At 50.0% G+C, this 18,346-nt stretch overlaps 1 pseudogene; it reads right to left on the bottom strand.

Moving 5' to 3' along the window:
- Positions 1-10,735: 10,735 nt before the first annotated feature.
- The window catches only part of LOC140409419 (uncharacterized), a 46,941-nt pseudogene continuing 39,330 nt past the window's right edge, over positions 10,736-18,346 (bottom strand).

Here is an 18,346-nt window from a genome sequence, read left to right as displayed (position 1 = left end):
GTCACTGCATGGGCATCTTTGTAGCGGTTCTCCGCGTCAGTCTGTGGCCTCCGTATAGGCGTCATCAGCCACGACTGCAGCGGGTAACACCTGTCGCCCAACAACCAACCCCTCAGCCGGGGAGGGGGGCGGGGGGGGGCGTCCCTCGAACATGGTGGGATGAAAGATTGTGGCAATACGAAAGAGTTATGTACACTGCCCGGGTACCGGGCACAGACGTGCAGGATCCTCATGCGGTGGTCGCACCTGAATGTTCATGGAATAGGTCCCCTTCCTATTCGTGAACACGGCCCTGTTATCCGCAGGTAGCCGAACGGCGATGTGCAGCCCATCGATCACCCCCTGGACCATGGGCATCCTGCCCGCCACAGCCAAGGCTGGCCCGGTGCACAGGGAACTGGATGTAGCGGTCCGCAATGGCATATAGGGCGTCTGTCACTGCACGGATGCACCGGTCCACCGATGCCTGCGAGATGCTGGACATGTCCCCACTCGGCGCCTGGAATGACCTCGTGGCATAATGGTTCAGGACCACCATAACCTTGACGGCCACGGGGAGAGGGTGTCCTCCCCCAGAGCCACGCGGTGCCAGGTGTGCCATCATGGGCAGTTGTGTGCCACGGTTTCCCGGTTCATCCGGAGTCTCCTCCTGCATGCCCGGTCCGTGAGGTCCTGGTACGACGAGCAGGGTCAGTACACACGGGGCCTCATCAGGCATCTCCGTCACCGTGGCACCACCACGACCTCCTGCTCCTCGTCCTGTCATGCAGGCGGCCCTCCAGCCTGGGCGGCTGCCACCTGCCTCCCTGCGGCACGCTCCTCTGCGGCAGCCTCTGCCACCTCCCTGGCACGCTCCTGCTCCAGTTCCCCCAGGGCAACATGTAGAAGTGCGGCTTCCGCCACGGCGGCCAACATCGCTGGGTGATGACCAAACATAACGGCCTGCAGGGGGTGGGGGGTGGGGGTGGGGGGGGATGGACGACATGTCTCCATTGCCCATGCCCCACCCCCGCAGCCAGGTGCCATGTGCTGCATGGTTGCAACTGCCCATGCCCCCCCCCCCCCACCTCCCCGGCACGCACCCGCCCCAACCCCCCTCCCCTCTCCTCCCCGGCATGCACCATCCCCAAATCCCCCCTCTCCTCCCTGCACGCACCCTCCCCAACCCCACGCCCCTCTCCTCCCCGGCACGCACCGTCCCCAAATCCCCTCCCCTCTCCTCCCCGGCACGCACCCTCTCCGTCACGCACCCTCTCCATCACGCACCCTCTGCATCACGCACCCTCTGCATCACGCACCCTCTCCATCACGCACCCTCTCCATCACGCACCCTCTCCATCACGCACCCTCTCCATCACGCACCCTCTCCATCACGCACCCTCTCCATCACGCACCCTCTCCATCACGCACCCTCTCCATCACGCACCCTCTCCATCACGCACCCTCTCTATCACGCACCCTCTCCATCACGCACCCTCTCTATCACACACCCTCTCCATCACGCACCCTCTCCATCACGCACCCTCTCCATCACTCTCCCTCCCCGGCCCCCCCTCTCCTCTCCGGCACGCACCCTCTCCATCACGCACCCTCTCCAACCACCCCCCCCCCCCATCACCCCATCTCCCCCCCAGCCCCTCCCCCCAGGCACACACACTCCAACGGCACCTGGGACCCCCCCCCCCACCACCTGCGGCCGTGCCGTAACTTCTCTGGCGGCCGCCCCAAGCCGACCCCTACCTCTGTGCTGGCCGGTGTCAACCATCACGACTGGTTGACGCCGTTAGACATGTGGTTTGATTTACACCGGCGTGACCCGAGGTCCCGTCGGCGGGACTTCAGGCCATCTGGCCTGGAGAATTGGTGCGGCCCTAGATGGCCTGCCGGGGGGGTCGGAGAATCCCGCCCGTGATCTGGGAATTGCTTTGAAGGCCACCACTTGCTGCTATCCCTAATTTTCCTTCATAATGATATGCAGCATCGATGAAGCATAGCAGTCTGTGTGGTGAAGGCATGCTCACAGAGCTGTGAACTAGGAAGTTCCAGAATTTTGAATAAGTGGCTATGGAGGAATAGTGATATGTAACAAAGTTAGAATAATGTGTGACTTGGAAGGGAACCTGGACCTGGTGGGGTTCACATGCATCTGCTGACCCTTCCCTTCTGGGTGCTAAAGGTTGTGGGTTTGGAAAGTGTTGTCGAAGGTCCCTTGGTAAGTTGCTGCAGAGTATCTTGTGGATGGTACACACCACTGTCACTGTGCACTGATATGGAGGGAGTAAATGTTTAAGGTGATGGATGGGGTGCCAATGAAATGGGTTGCTTTTTCCTGGACGGTGTTTAAGTGTTGGAGTTTCACTCATCCAAGCAAGGTGGAGTATTCCCTCACACTGGGAACTTGTGCTTTGTAGCTGACGGAAAGACTTTGGCAAATGGTAAATCACCTTGACTTTGGTGAGTCACTTACTTAGAATTTCCGATCTCTGGCCTGCTCCTGTAGATACAGTATTTATGTAGTGGGGCCAGTTAAGTTTCTGATTAATGACACCCTAGAATGTTGACAGTGGGGGAGTCAGTGAAAGAAGTGCCATTGAATATCAATGGGAGATGCTTGAACTCTCTTTTGTTGGGGGTGGTCAATATCTGGGATTTGAGTAGTACGAATGTTAACTGTCCCTTATCAGCACAAATCTGAATATTCTCCAGTTCTTGCTGCATGCGGGCATGCAGTTTCAGTATCTGAGGACCTGTGTATGGAACTGAATGCAGTGGGGGTGATTTTCCGCCCATGTTCACCGTTAGAAAAAATTGTGATGTGGGTGGTAAATCCAGAGAGAATCGGGCTGCGATAATACTAACACCTTGATGGGATTAACTAGTAGGCAGGCTTCTGGGTGACTTACTGATGAGCACCTCACAGCTGAAGATCCACAAATGGTGGGTGGAGGCCCGGTCATCCCAGGGATCTGGCACTCAGAGGGATGTTGGGGCCCTGGACACTGCTGTGCCCCTGGTTGATTGTGTGCCCCTGGGTCCATTCGTCCCTGAACTGATGGAACTGCAGCAGCAGAGTCACAAGAATCTGGAAGGGTTTACAGCATCCCACCTCGAACTGCAAGGCCGGCAGGAAGAGTCCCATCACCTTCTGTCCGAGGAGATGGTGTCGACACTCCAACGCAACAAGGCCAATACCACATCTGCAGTAGAACCCTTGGTAAAGGCCGTGCACCCTCTGCCGAAGGATGTCTGTTCCATGGCTCAGCTCATGACCTTTGTGCCTGAAGACATGAGTTCCATGGTGTAGGGCTTCGATTGCATGGTACACGCAATGATGGGAATTCATGAATGTCAGCGCCAGAGGACAGCGGGGCTTCTGGATCTCACTCTAGCTGCCCCTCTATCCCATGGAGGAGCACAGCGGCTCCCAGGCACCTGAAGAGGATCAGCACAGGAGCACAGCCTGGGGCCCTCCAACCAATGACAGTGGGGTGTCCAACCCATCTGACACACTGGGTGACTTACTGATTTATGTGAGCAACACACTTCCAGCCCCGTACATCGGCAGGGACATCATTGCAACACCTGGGCAGCTCAAATGTGGACTCGGACCATCAAGGTCCAGGACCACGAAGGGATACTCGCCAATGTCATCTCAGGGAACAAGACATGGAAGGCAGAAGACCGCCTCAACCTCTGCTGTGGATCCTGAGGATACCACTAGACAGAGAGGGAGGGTGAGGAAGAATAAGAAACAGTAGACACCTGTAATCTTCCTAATGCATTTGTGTGCAGCTGACTAGGAAGTGCTATATAGATTACAGGTGCTGCCCTGAAATGAGCCATTCATATAGAAGTTCAAAGCGGCCTGTGATAAATGTAAACAATTGGTATATATATTGGGCTGGATTCTCCGTCAGCGGGATCCTCTGCTTCGCGGGCAGCGCACTCACACCCGTGGATTTCCCGAATGCATGGGGGTGCCCACAAGGGGAAAGCCCTTTGGCCGGCTGCCAGGATGGTGGATCCAGCTGCCGGCAGGGGTGCGCTGCACCGGAAAACGGGTCGGAGGGACAGAGAATCTTGCCTATTGGATTATATGTATCTGGTGCATTAATGGTTTTAAAATCCTGGGTGAGGGTGTGTTTGTTTCTGCTGCAGTCATTCTTTTAAAATCCTGATGTAGAAGAAAGACAGTCACTGTGGCTACGAAAAGGTGCGAATAAAGTGTTGTAAAGGTGAGATCATCATTACTTAAACCATGCATATGTTTAAAAGAAGAGGCTAATGGGTTTTGTCATGATTTCTGGGCAGTAGATAATTAGAGGCAATGGGCATGATTCAACCGGAAGAAAGCAGTCCGGTTTCGGACATGTTGAGTGGTGTGCTTGCAGTGTCATGAAAGACTCCACTATTCAACGTCACTTTGCCATTTTTTTTACCTTGGTGGGGAATGGTCTGTAGCTCCCGCACTTACATCATTTCCTGCACTGATTAGCTCAGCTCGCAAATGTAGGAAGATAACTCGGGGATCAGGGCACGATTTTTAAAGGCAGCCCCAATCTTTCAATCCCCCTCAACAAACCCTCTGGTTCACCTACTGCATCCAACGTACCTCTTCTAGGGTCCTCGAGCTCCCCCTCACTTCTCCACTTCTGGGAAAGGCATTCCAGACCCGATCTTTGGCATGGGCAACCTGTCACCCGGGCACCTTGTCAATGCAAGCCTGGCACCTTGGCAGTGTCTCTTCCGGCCTGACAGTGCCATGGTGGCACTGCCAGCATGCCTGGTTGGCAGTGAAAAGTGCCAGCCTGGCAGTGCAAAGATGCCCAGATGCCAGTGGGGGTGCAAGGGTATGCCCCTTCCCAATTCCTGACAACCTGGAGGCTCCAATGGCCTGGGAGACCCCCCCAGGTGCCATTACAACTGGTCCATGTCTGTGTGGCCCAGTACTAAACGGCACCCTGGCGAGGTTTCCAAGGCACAGCTGTTAGCTCCCTGGCGCCGGGAGAATCCTGCACAGTCATATCATTTAAATAGGGTATCTGGATCTCAGTGAGGGTGAGATCCAGATCATCTCACCTTGTGGGATTCAATGGAATCCCACAAGACATTTCGAGCATCATGAATCTCGTGGCAGACTCCTCGCAAGATTCAGCGGCCTCATCACGTCACCAAGCCGGGCGCGATGAGGCCAGGATATCCCGCATTGTGTTGATTAAGTAATTAGGTCATTGTATTTTAGTGGAGTAAAGATTATGTAGTAATGGGAGGAATCTCGAGTGCCGGGTCTCGAGCTGTCGATTTAGATTTGGCTGTGAACAGAACAGTAACTTTTGCAAAGCTGTCAGGTTGAGCAGTGATCTGACACTACAAGAATCTGCAGGCTGTTCCCTGACTCTCTCTTTCTCAAAGCAATCTTTTAAAAGAAACTTTACTCAAGTGTACAGTAGGTAAGTTTGTGTTTGCTAAACTGTAATTAAAAGTGGTATTTTGATCTGTGATGGGTTTTGCTTGACTGGAAATAAAAAAACTATCAGTTAGAAGTTAACATAATTCTTTTTATTGTTAAGCATTATTTAACTGGTAATTGTAAGCTCTTTTCTGTGCTGCTGTAGTTAGTTTAATACGGTATCAGTAATAACGTTTGTTTGAATATACCATATACCTATTTGTGTGTGGAATCATTCCTGGAACGAAGTATCCTTTCCTCACAGTTTCACAAGTTTTAAAAATTGATTGGGGTCCTGTCTAGAATCCTAGCAAATGTTAGGGTCTGCTCCAGGAACGTAATAGGCCATTGTGGTGAACCACTGTATTATATTGTACATACTGTTCTTATTTTTGGCACTTACTGTTCTTACTGTTTGTTACATGTCTGGGTTTGTCCCTGCTGGCTCCGCCCCTTGGGCTCAAGTATAAAGGTGGCTAACCTCCAGCCCTTCCCTCATTCTGGGACTGGCTGCCAGCAGGTGTCTTTTAGCTGATTAAAGACACAGTTCAATCTTCCGACTCTCGTCTGTCGTCATTGATGGTACATCAATTTAATCAGCTAAAATTTTAAGATGGATCCATCACTCAAGCCTGATCGCCTGGAGCTGGACCCCCAAGCAGCTGACGCCACTGCCACGTTTGAACACTGGCTAAGCTGCTTCGAATCTTACATTGATTCCTCCGCCGCTGCCGTCGCTGAGACCCTAAAGCTGTGAATCCTCAACTCCCGGGTGAGCACGCAAGTTTTCCTTCTTAACAGAGGCGCTACCTCATATGAGGATGCGATAACGCTGTTGAAGGTGCAGTATGTTAAGGAAGTCAACGAGGTGTACGCTAGGCATCTCCTTGCCACGAGGCGACAGCGCCCCGGAGAATCGCAAGCTGAATTTCCGCGCGCCTTGCGTGTACTCGGCCGGAACTGCAGTTGTAAGGCGGTATCGGATGTCAAGCACAACAAATTGCTGATCCGGCACGCCTATGTCACAAGCAAAAATCTAATTACATCCGCCAGCGCCTACTAGAAGGGGGTACACTCGACCTCCAAGACACAGTACAACTCTCGGACTCGTTGGACGTGGCCTTCCATACACCTCCGACCATGCGGCACCCTCGTGGACGTCATGGGCGCCGCCATCACCAGACCCAGGGGCGCCACAAGCCTGTGCCGCGCAGCGACCTGCCAATTCCGGATGCCCAAAATGTTACTTCTGTGGCCAGGGCAAGCACGTCAGACAACGCTGCCCAGCGAGGAGCGCGATCTGCAACGGGTGCAGAAAGAAGGGCCACTTCTCTAAAGTCTGCCAGGCTCGACCTGTTTCTAAACCCAGCAGCGCTGGGTGTAGCACGCGTGTAGCCCGCGGGGACCGCCCCCCATCTTCCACGTCATCCGCCTCGTGCGACCAGTGGGGGCCGCCATCTTCGATGCCACCCGCCACGTGCGACCCGTGTGGGCCACCATCTTGGCCACCATCCTCGGCGCCACCCGCCACGTGCGACGCGTGGGGGCTGCCATCTTCAATGCCACCCGCCACGTGCGACCCGTGGGGGGCGCCATCTTGGAATCACCCCGCCACCTTCCGGAACCCCTGCTCACCAGATCGTACGCTGGCCTCCGCTACCCTCGATCAGTCCACCCACCTTCTGAAGCTCGCCTCCATCACCCTCGACCAATCTCGACCTCATCAACTCACTAAATCCATGATGGCCTCCTGGATCAACGGCCACAAGACGACCTGCCTCTCCCTTCCTGGCTGACGGTTCCATGGCCCGTCCTCCTCCGGAAGCATGCGAGGAGTCACAAGTCGGATCCTCTGGTCGAACGGGTCCTTCTCCTCCATGCTAACCCCCAATATGCCTACGTGGCACACCATGACGGGCGGGAGGACACAGTCTCCCTTCGGGACTTGGCACCCGCAGGTTCCCCAGTGACCATCACCAATACCCCCGACTCTATACTGTCTCCCTCCGTTGCTACTCACGACTCTACACCATCTCCCTCCGTTGCTACTTATCCGGAAGATGACACGCTCCTGGATACGGACGTCTCAACACTTTATCCGACACCAGTGTCCTCACCACAGCCAGGACTGACGCGATCACAGCCCCCGACAGACTCGATCTCTAATTCAACCTGTCCAATTCACCCCCGCCGGACTCTTTTTTAACAGGGGGTGAATGTGGTGAACCACTATTATATTGTACATACTGTTCTTACTTATGGTAATTACTGTTCTTAATGTTTGTTACATGTCTGGGTTTGTCCCTGCTGGCTCCGCCCCTCGGGCTCAAGTATAAAGGTGGCTAACCTCCAGCCCTGCCCTCATTCTGGGACCGGCTGCCAGCAGGTATCTTTTAGCTAATTAAAGCCACAGTTTACTCTTCCGACTCTCGCCTGTCGTCATTGATGATACACCAGCCATCATTGTAAGGGCCACGGGCAGTGGGTGTCCTCCCCTTAATAATAATAATCTTTATTGTCACATTACATTAACACTGTAATGACGTTACCGTGAAAAGCCCCTAATCGGCACATTCTGGCGCCTGTTTGGGTTCACAGAGGGAGAATTCAGAATTTCCAAATTACCTAACAGCACGTCTTTCGGGACTTGTGGGAGGAAACCGGAGCACCCGGAGGAAACCCACGCAGACACGGGGAGACAGTGACCCAAACCGGGAATCGAACCTGGGACCCTGGTGCTGTGAAGCAACAGTGCTAACCATTGTGCTACCATGCTGCCCTGTAACATCACATTCCATGCGGTTCCAGCTCTTGAGGACATCGCAAAGGTGATTCACCATCCCCTAGGACAGGCACATCCTGTGGTTAGGACATCTGAAGACACAGTGTCCAATGTAGGGATACCCTTCATCGGTATTGCCTCCAATGGGGCTCCACATCTGTGGTGCTACTCCTGGAACAGCTATGGGCCCAGCATCTATTCTACTGCTCTATCGTAAGTAGGAAAAATACCAGCTTGACAGGCTCCATGATTCCCCCGAATCCTGTACTGAAAAGATAAGAAAACCAAAATGAGCGGTGAGGATTCTGAGAGAGTCCTGACCCTCATCCCTCCAATTTTTTGGGACTTTCACCCATGCGTTCCCCCCTTAGTTAGTGCCTCACAACATGTGCTCTCACACTGGCATATTCCCACAACTGGGGTTACTTGGGGCCACACACATGCAATATTGTCTTAATTTTAATGGTTGATTTCACCTGTCATATATCTGAAAATCATTTTTGTCCATGCTTGAAAAAAGGTTGTAATGAGATCTGGAATGTGGTGGCTTAGGTGGTTCTTCATTGGTGAGCAGGTTATTGGTGAGTAAGTGTCAGTAACATCTGCCACGACTGTGTACAATTCCTGCAGGAGGGATGTGATCCCACCAGAAATGTAGAGAAGAGATTTACAAGGATGTTGCCAGGGATGGAAAACTTTAGTTGTGAGGAAAGATTGAATAGGCTGGGGTGGTTTTCCTTGGAGCATGCTGAAAGGATATTTAATAGAAGTGCATAAAACATGAGGATCTAGACAGATTTGATAGGAAGGGCTTGTTCCCCTTCACAAAATTGTCAATATTTAGGGGCAAAATTTTAAAGTAAATGGTAAATTGATTAGAGAGAGGTTGAGGAGAGGATGGTGGGAGTCTGGAACTCACTGACTAAAAGAGTGGATGAGACAGAAACACTCATGACCTTTAAACATACTCAGATACACACTAAAAGTACAATATCTGACAAGTCTATGGACCAAAATCTAGAAAGTGGGATTAGACGGGAAGTCATTTTGTAGCCAGCACAGACAAGGTGATATGAATGGCCTCCTTTGCTGCTGTAATTTTTTATGATCACTTTGCTGATGATTGGAACGAGGCTGGTTGTTCACTAATTAGCCATGGTGGATTTGTCTTATTTTCTGTACTCAGCACATAAATGGGAAACTTTACACTTTGCTGGGTATCTGGCAGTGTTGTCGCATTTCCTGCAACGGCTTGGCTGGATGCACAAGTTTGCCGAGGAACAGGGCCCATAAACTTTGCCATATCCAGGGGCTTAGTTGATTCTCATGATATCCTGTGATCATAGGAGTTGGCCTTGATGGATTAGCCACTTGGCATTTCTGGCAAACGATGGTTGCGAATACTAGCCTCGTCTTTTGCATTGACATGCTGTGTTCTGCCATGGCTATGGGTGGGGTTGTTCATGGAGACTCCTCTTCCCACTACTTGTTTAATTGTCCACCACCATTCCTAATTGGATGTGGCATCACTGAAGAGCATTATTCTGAATCGTTACTTATGGGGGTCACTTACCTCTGTCTACTGCATGCTGCTTCTGCTGTTTAGCAGGCTTGCATTTAATAACTTAATTAACAATTGGAAACAGCATTTGATTTAACACATAGAATGGTTTGCGAAGACCAATGAGAATATATTAAATGTTTTGGTTGAACAAGAATTGCACTTTGCAATAATTATTGGAGAAATATTATTATGTTGAGATAAAACAATGAGGCTGGATTTTCCTCCAATTGGCAGGTTGGTGGCAGCATGGGACTTCCTCCCATCATGTGACCTGAGCACCAGGTCACTGCTTTTATGCAGGACAGTTCTAATTATTGACTCTGGGTATCTTTAGAGTTATTAAACTGCTGTTCATTGGCTTCATTATAGATGGTAGTGAGAAAAGTCAAATTATGCAGCTGATTAGAGAGCTGCAAAAAACGTTTTTATTGCGACAGGAGGAGCCACAATTAAAACATGTCTGAAGGAGGCGCTGCTTCCGAGGGGTCCGATGCAGGAAAGACTGTCAGGTTTATTGACACATTTGTTCTATTCACTGAAGTGTGAACAAGAAGGGGCTGGCGTCTAGGTGCTGAGACTAGGAATCCCCATAATAGATGGGTGCAAGCATTATGGAGAGAGGTTTCTGAAGCACTTAGCACAGCCACCAGGATCTCACATAGAGTCATGCAGAAAGATGATTTGCGACCTCACAAGGTCAACAAGGAAAGCAAAAGCACTATTGCCCACACACACCTTGTACGAGTGAAAGGAGGGATAACGTCTCCCTTACTTATTATTATTCCCTATTATTACATCCCTGTGCCTTCATGATTCATAAGAAAAACGGAATTTTCGCACAAAGGGTGGTGGAAATTTGGAATATTATTGCCCCCCCAAAACTTTTGTGGATATTGGTTGAGTTGAAATTTTTAAGACTGAGATCAATAGATTTTTTTGTTCAAGTGGGGTATCGAGGGATCATGATCAAAGCTTGGTAAATGGATTTGATGTACAAATCAGCCATGATCTGAATGAATGGGGAAGAGGTTTTCAGGGCTAATGATCCCCTCCTGTTCCGATGTTCCTGTGGTGGACATAACAAAAAAAAACCTCACATTTAATTGATGCCTTTCATGAAGTCCCAAAGCACTTTTGAATCAATGAAGTGCTTTTGAAGTGTAATCACTGTTGTAATGTAGGAAACCTGACAGCCAATTTGCATACAGCAAGGTCTCACAAATAGCCACGAGACACTGATCAGCTAATCTGCTTTAGTATTCTTAATGAAGGGATCAATATTGGCCAGGGCTCCAGAAAAGCTTCAAAATAGCACCATGGATCTTGTATATCCACCTGAGAGGGCAGATGTGGCCTCCACCAAAGCATTGGAATAAGACTTGAGCTAACAACCTTTTAAAATATGGGGCACTACTACCTTTGAGCCACAGCTGATGTCTGAAGATATAAAGAACATTCGGGAACTCCGGCCATCAGAAATACATGCATCAAAGCAAAATCTGAAGCACATTTCCTTGCCTTTTGTTTTGTACTGAGTAGCAGAACAGCAAATTATTTCATTTGAAAGCAAATTGCATTATCCTTCCTGATGGATTGTGTTCTTCAGAGTAAGTGCCATGAAAGAAAATTAAACAACAATAAAAAAAAAAGAAATTGTTTTTGCCATCCATAATTCTGTGACCGATTGAAATATCGTCCGTTCTGCTCCTATCTGGCTATGCCTTTAAAAGAGATGTATTAGAAATTTCCACACAATAAAATTCCTGCCTAACCTTGACTAAGTACATTGACTGAAATATTACTGGGCCATTTGAAGCAAGGTGGGCTGGTGGTATGCAGCTATGCATGTGGAGGGGATGGTGGGGCGGGGGGGGGGGGGCTGCGGGGGGGGGGGGGGGGGGGGGCAGGTGGGACTATAAAATGGGAGCAGGCAGTATTTGACTGGAATTCCAACACCCTTGATGTTGCTTCCAGATTTTGCTAGGAACAGAAACAATAGAATGTGGACTTCTGACATCAAGGTGGCTGGATACCAATTATAAGCACTTGAAAGTCAAATGAACTCCAATTTTATGGTATTTTTCCAATTTTATCAATGGCACAAGGGGACCACCTGTTGAAGTGAGGCAGTAAGGAAATGGGGGATATGTCCTGCCTCTCTCTGGAAGATAATGGGAGAGCCAGAGCGTGGCGTCATGAAGGATGGTGCACAGAGGGAGCAGCCAAATGTGGCAGAAGGCAGGGTTAAAAGTCACAGTACTAAGGGGGCTTCAGGTCAGGGTCACATGGGGCTAGTAGCATTTGGTCGGAGGGATGGGCTCAGGGTCAGGTTTGGCAGGTGGGAGGCATCCTAGTAGAAAACCTAGAAATTTGAGAGAGAGGACACCTGGACCTCATTTACCCAGACCTTGTGACCCCTGATGAAGGGCAACATGGAGGGAGAGATGTTTGAGTATGGGCAGGAGCACATTATCAAACTCAGGATCAGCAAGTGTGCCAGTGTAAGAGGGAGTAGACCGCAGAAGGACACTGAGGAGTATACCAACAGGAAGCTGCTCACAGAGGAGGCTATGTCCAGGAAAGAGTGTACCATTCCAAGCTGAACCTGCGCCAAACGGCAAATAAACACTGTCACCGAAGTCTGTGGTTCTCAAGGGTGGCCATCACTGAACTCTGCACCATGCTGCAAGGTGAGCTGAGATCATAGGATTGGTGGACAACCAATGCTAGTTTCGCTGAAAATCATTGTGGCTGTCAACTCAACGCCTCTGCTCTTTCCAAAAATCAACTGGGCACCATGTGTGGAATTACCCAGTCTGTAGCTCATAGGTGCATCAAAGAGGTGTTTGGAATACCATGTTCAAGAGGGCTGTGCAATGCCACAACACGGGCAGTCAGACTGAGATGTCCTTTGAATTCGGGGCCATTGTTGAATTCCCACAGGCACAGTGTATCGTCAACTGCACCAATGTAGCCATCAAGACTCCCAGGCACCAGCGAGTGCCCTTTATTATTCAGAAGGGATTCCATTCCATCAGTGTCCATCTGGTAGACAATCCTTCAGGTGTGTGCGTGCCCCAGGTGCCACAGCTTTTCCACACCCTGCCTTCAGGGATGGATACTGGGAGCCAAGGATATCCACTAAAGACATGGCGACGCATGCCTGAGAGGAACCCATGCACATCTCCAGAGGAAAGGTAAAACACCTGCCAGCATCCAACCTGAGCACGCATGGAGCAGACCATCGGATTCCAAAGTTGCATTCAGGTGTCGAAATCTGGTGTATGTCCCAGCAAGAGCCTCACCGATCATGGTGGTCTGCTCTGCACTGCGTAACCTGGAGCTGCAGATGGGGAAGGCGTTCAATAATGAGGACTTTGGCGATTGTGTTGCCTCCTCTGGTAATGAGGATGCGGATGAACCAGCGGACTAGGTGATGTGAGATGAAGGCCCCCTTGGACCACAGGCAAGATGCAATGACCAGAGAGGCCTGGGACTTGCTAATACCGAACAAGTTCCTGCAATCCTTGTGCCCTTTTAGAAACATTCCAATAAAACCTTCTTTACTCGGTCCTGCAGCCCTCCTTTCATCAATCACTTCATCACCCAGCACACAAAGTTCAGAGAACATAGTGGCAATGCTGAAGGGGTGAAGGAAAGGAGCTCACTTCATCATCACCAGTCCATTGAGATTGAAAAGGTGTAGATATATATGAACATACGAACAAGTAGAGAGGTTAAGGAACCGCTGTGCACACCAGGAGCATCCTGAGAAGAGCCCAATGAAGCAGAAGGCAGCTGATCTTCCTCCCTTACGGACTTACAAGGCACACTTGTATTTTCCTGCTGACCTGAGAAGGATGTGAAGCTGGTGGAAAATCCAACCACCTCTTCTGCCTCTCAGCTTGTGACCCAGGACGGGATTCTCCGTTGGCCAATGCTGGAATTGGGAAAGGCAATTGGGCAGAGAATCGGTTGGATCATGGCCGGAGCCGGGTGCTGCCTGACAAAATGCCATGCTCAGGTGCCTCAACAGTGGCATCAATTCATTGTACTCCACACAAAACTGGCACCGTTTCCGGAGTAATTCAACAGCCATTAATGGGCAAGCACTACCAGAGAGACCATCAACATAGGAATAGAGGAAATAGGAGCAGGAGTAGGTCATTCGGACCTCTTGAGCCTGCTCTACCATTCAACTAGATCATCTGAGACCTTCTTTCTCAATGCCATTTTCCCGTACAACTGGGCATGATTTTGAGGCTGCATTGTGCCCAGAATCGATCCGGCTCTTCCGGGTGAATAGCGGGAAAGTCCCGAAATGGGTTTCATACCAGACGCCGAACCGATCATGATGCTCCTGACGTGCAGTGCCTGACGCGATCTGGATCATGTTGCTCTGATACCAACGAAGATGGGGATGGGAGTGGGACTAGGTCACCCTCGTACCTAGGTGCTGTGGGGGGGGGGGGGGGTGATGGTGGTGGTTGGGGCAGTGGGGTGACACGGACACTTATGATGAGATTCAGCTGTCTCATTGTGCCTGACTTGGTGTGGGGTCGGGTCGTTGAATCTCGCGAAAGGCCTCTCGCAAGATTTGCTACATCTCATGAGATTCCGTTAGATCGTGATCTGAATCTCGTTCTTACTGAGCATGATCCAGATCAGTATATATAAAATGAGCCATACGGGTTCTCCTGGGGTCTGGCACTCAATGGCCATGCCTGTGAAACCTCGCCAGGGGCTGTTTAGTGCTGGTCCACTCAAACACGGACCATGCATAACAGCACCTGGGATGGGTCTCCCAGTCCATTAGAGGTCTCCAGGTGGTCAGGGACAGGGCAGGGTAGTACCCTGTCACACCCCCTGGCACCTGGGTACCATAGAGTTGCCAACCTGGCAGTGCCACCTGGGCACCATGATAGTGTTGTCCTGGCAGTTCCAGGGTGCCTGGGTGGCACTACCACATTGGGAGGGCCACTGTCAGGCTGGAAGGGTGCCCGGCTGGCTACGCCAGGATGCCCAGATGCCAGGTTGACATTGCCATGGAACGGGCCTGGAGGGCCTTACCAGGTATTGGGGTTGGAGAGGGGTTCCCGGGTGCCTACCCAACGTTGGGGAGGGGGGGGGGGGCGTTGAAAACTGGTGGTGGTGGCCTGAAAGACCAGAGGGGGCGGGGGTAAGATCAAGGCAGCCTTCCAACATGGCGCTCCGATTTAAGTGCAGCCAAATTATGTTATGACACCCTGGGCTAGTGCGTGGCTAGTTCCAACACCTGTTGACCCGGAATCGCAAATTGGCTGCCCAATAATCACAGTCACCAGGTCTGTAAAGTTAAACACAATTACTCTTTATCAATAACAAGAACTATACTGAAACATGCAGCAAATATAACTGGTTAACTATTATCTAATTCCTAATCGCTAACTTTATCTTGTCCCCACTCTCTACACACACACATACAGACACACGTACAAGACTCCTTCTAATATATTGAAAGAGTGCCTTGTTTTCACTCTCTTCAAAATCAGACAACATGCTTCCCTTTGTCTGGTTTCTGACTGTCCAAATTGAAGAGGATCCCCTGAATGAGTTTCTTCTGCATTTCTGTCTCCTTCTGTTTCCCGTGTAATGCGGCCAGTCTTTCTTGATTGTCCAATAAATGTTTATCCAAATTTAGAGGATCTTCTGCAGCCAAACTACAAGCAGTAATGTCAACGCTGAGGGAAATATTTGGTTCATTTTAACCAATAAAGACTTTAAAACCCCTCATGCTTTACATTCTCTCTTTTTCTTCACATGACTACCTTCAGCGACAAGTGAAGCTGAGGGTACTATTTTTGCAGAGTTGGTTGGCTTTATAGGCACCATTCTTTGTATTACAACTTTTACCTCTTCATCAGAGCCTTTGTGATCAAAGCTCTTGGGCGGGATTCTCCCATACCCGGTGGGGCGGGCGGTCCTGGCGCCGAGGACTGGCGTGAACCACTCCGGCGTCGGGCCGCCGGGAAGGTGCGGAATCCTCCTGCGTGGAAGGGGCTTGGCGCCGCGCCAAGCGGCACCAAAGGGCCTCCACCGGCCGGCGCGAGTTGGCGCATGCGCGGGAGTGCCAGCGTGTGCCGGCGTCATCCCAGCGCATGCGCAGGGGGTTCGTCTCTGCACCAGCCATGGCGGAGGTCTACAGCAGCCGGTGCGGAGGGAAAGAGTGCCCCCACGGCACAGGCCCGCCCGCAGATCGGTGGGCCCTGACCGCGGGCCAGGCTACCGTGGGGGCACCCCCTGGGGCCAGATCCCCCCAAACCCCCCGAGGACCCCGGAGGCCGCCCACAGAGCCAGGTCCCGCCGGTAAGTACCAGGTCTAATTTACACCGGCGGGACCGGCCTAAAAAGGGCGGCCGCTCAGCCCATCGTGGGCCAGAGAATTCTCCGGGCCGATGGGGGGGTCGGAGAATCCCGCCCCTTATCTCCATTTAGTAATACGGACCTATACAATTTGTGCTTTCCAGATTTCAACTTTTCTTCTCTATTTTCAGAATCAGAGGATAACACATTGTTAGTTCCATTAATTTTATGTTTTTTATCAACAGATGTGGTTGCAGAATCACTGCATGTTTCTTAACCACCTCCCTCTTTATTTTCAAAAGGAACTGATCACTAATTATTTCATCTCCATTGCTATTTACTGCCTTTACCTTGAAGAGGCACCGTGGATCTTCAAAAGGATGTGGGTAAATTAGCCATTTGCTTGGTGTCATTTCACAGCCATTGCTGTCCTCAACCTGAATAGCTGATGCTATGCTATTCTGTATATTTTTTGTAAAGACAGGCATGGATGGCAAGGTGTTGACTTGATGAGGCGGTAACAAATTATTTTTGGAAAAGTCCGATTCACTTTCTTCTTCTGGTTTGCTGCCTTCTTCCTTAGCTTTGGAAGAATTACTTGCCAACTGTTCAAGATCAGTTTGTGTCAGGTCTATTAAGCAGTTGTTTATCATTTCTTCATAATAAGAATCCAAATCGGATTCAGAACTCTCACATCTTCATCATTTTATTACTATTAGATTCGGACTCCTCTTTCTTAGGATCACCTTCAATCTTGGAGTTCTTGGAATCTGGTTTTCTACTAGATTTTATCTTTGACAAATATCTGTGAGGTATCATTCTCATGGAGATAATTTCATCAGTATCGGCAGGATCAGATGCTCTCCCATTGTCATTTGATGCATGATTGATGCCTTTTAACTTTTCTTTCTTTGAGTCATTTAATACCCTAAGAGTTTTCAAAATTCCCACCTGTCCTACCATTGGTATCTCATGCACTATCTGTAGCTATTCCCTTGGACGGGTGAAGCTACAACCTTCACTCCTGCCAAATCATTCCCCAAAAGTAAGTCTATCCCGTTCACTGGTAGCTCCTGAACCACTCCGACAATTACTGGACCTGACACTAGATCTGACTCCAATTGTATGTCATACAGTGGAACCAGGATATAATCTTCACATATTCCCTTCACGAATATCTTAACTTTCATTGAACTCTCCGTAGGTAAAACCAAATCCTTCTCCAGGAAGAAACTTTGCGTCACACTTGTGTCCCTTAAAATAGCTATGGCTTAGGGCAGCACGGTAGCGCAAGTGGTTAGCACTGTTGCCTCACAGCATTGAGGTCCCAGGTTCGATCCCGGCTCTGGGTCACTGTCCATGTGGACATTCTCCTCGTGTTTGCGTGGGTTTCGCCCCCACAAAAAGATGTGCGAGGTAGGTGGATTGAACACACTACATTGCCCCTTAATTGAAAAAAATGAATTGGATACTCTAAATTTAAAAAAATATAGCTATGGCTTTGGCTAGCTGATTTGAGGAAAATGGGGTAATTTTTCCCTTAGACAAAAACCCTGCATCTCTCTCATCCAACTCATTCATTATACCTGCTCCCAAAGCAGTGTTCACCTCAGGTTTCCTGATTCCAGTTCGAGTTACAGTCTGCCCTGTAGTATTCTCCACTTTTATTCCCTTTTCAGAATCCTACTTATGAACTCCAACTAATCCCATGGGCTTTCCTCACAGCTTCCAACATGCTGAACGAACATGCCTCACTTTATTACAATGGTAACACTGAAACCTTCAAGTCTCACCTTCACCCTCAGCAGCTTCCTTCCTGGTCTGAGGAAAAGACGTCAGAGGGTTTTCACCTGTCCACTCCTTACCTTGGCAACCTGCCTTCCTTTCCCTCTCCCACTTCCTATCCCTATGGGGGTGATAGAACAAAGGTTTACATTTATGGATCAGCTCATAATCTTCGGCCATAATTGCTGCTTGTCTACCAGTTATCACCGTTTGGTCTAGAACATGAACATAGAACATAGAACAGTACAGCACAGAACAGGCCCTTCGGCCCTCGATGTTGTGTCGAGCATTGTCCGAAACCAAGATCAAGCTATCCCACTCCCTGTCATTCTGGTGCCTATCCAATAACCACTTGAAAGTTCCTAAAAGGTAGAGAAGTCTTAAATTCTTCTAAAAAAGAATGATCTCTCTGAGAGTTTTATAG

Source organism: Scyliorhinus torazame, chromosome 3, assembly GCF_047496885.1.
Source record: "Scyliorhinus torazame isolate Kashiwa2021f chromosome 3, sScyTor2.1, whole genome shotgun sequence".
NCBI classification, from domain to species: Eukaryota; Metazoa; Chordata; class Chondrichthyes; order Carcharhiniformes; family Scyliorhinidae; genus Scyliorhinus; species Scyliorhinus torazame.
The sequence above is the reverse complement of the archived record's forward strand: the minus strand, read 5'-3'. Positions and strand labels throughout refer to the sequence as shown.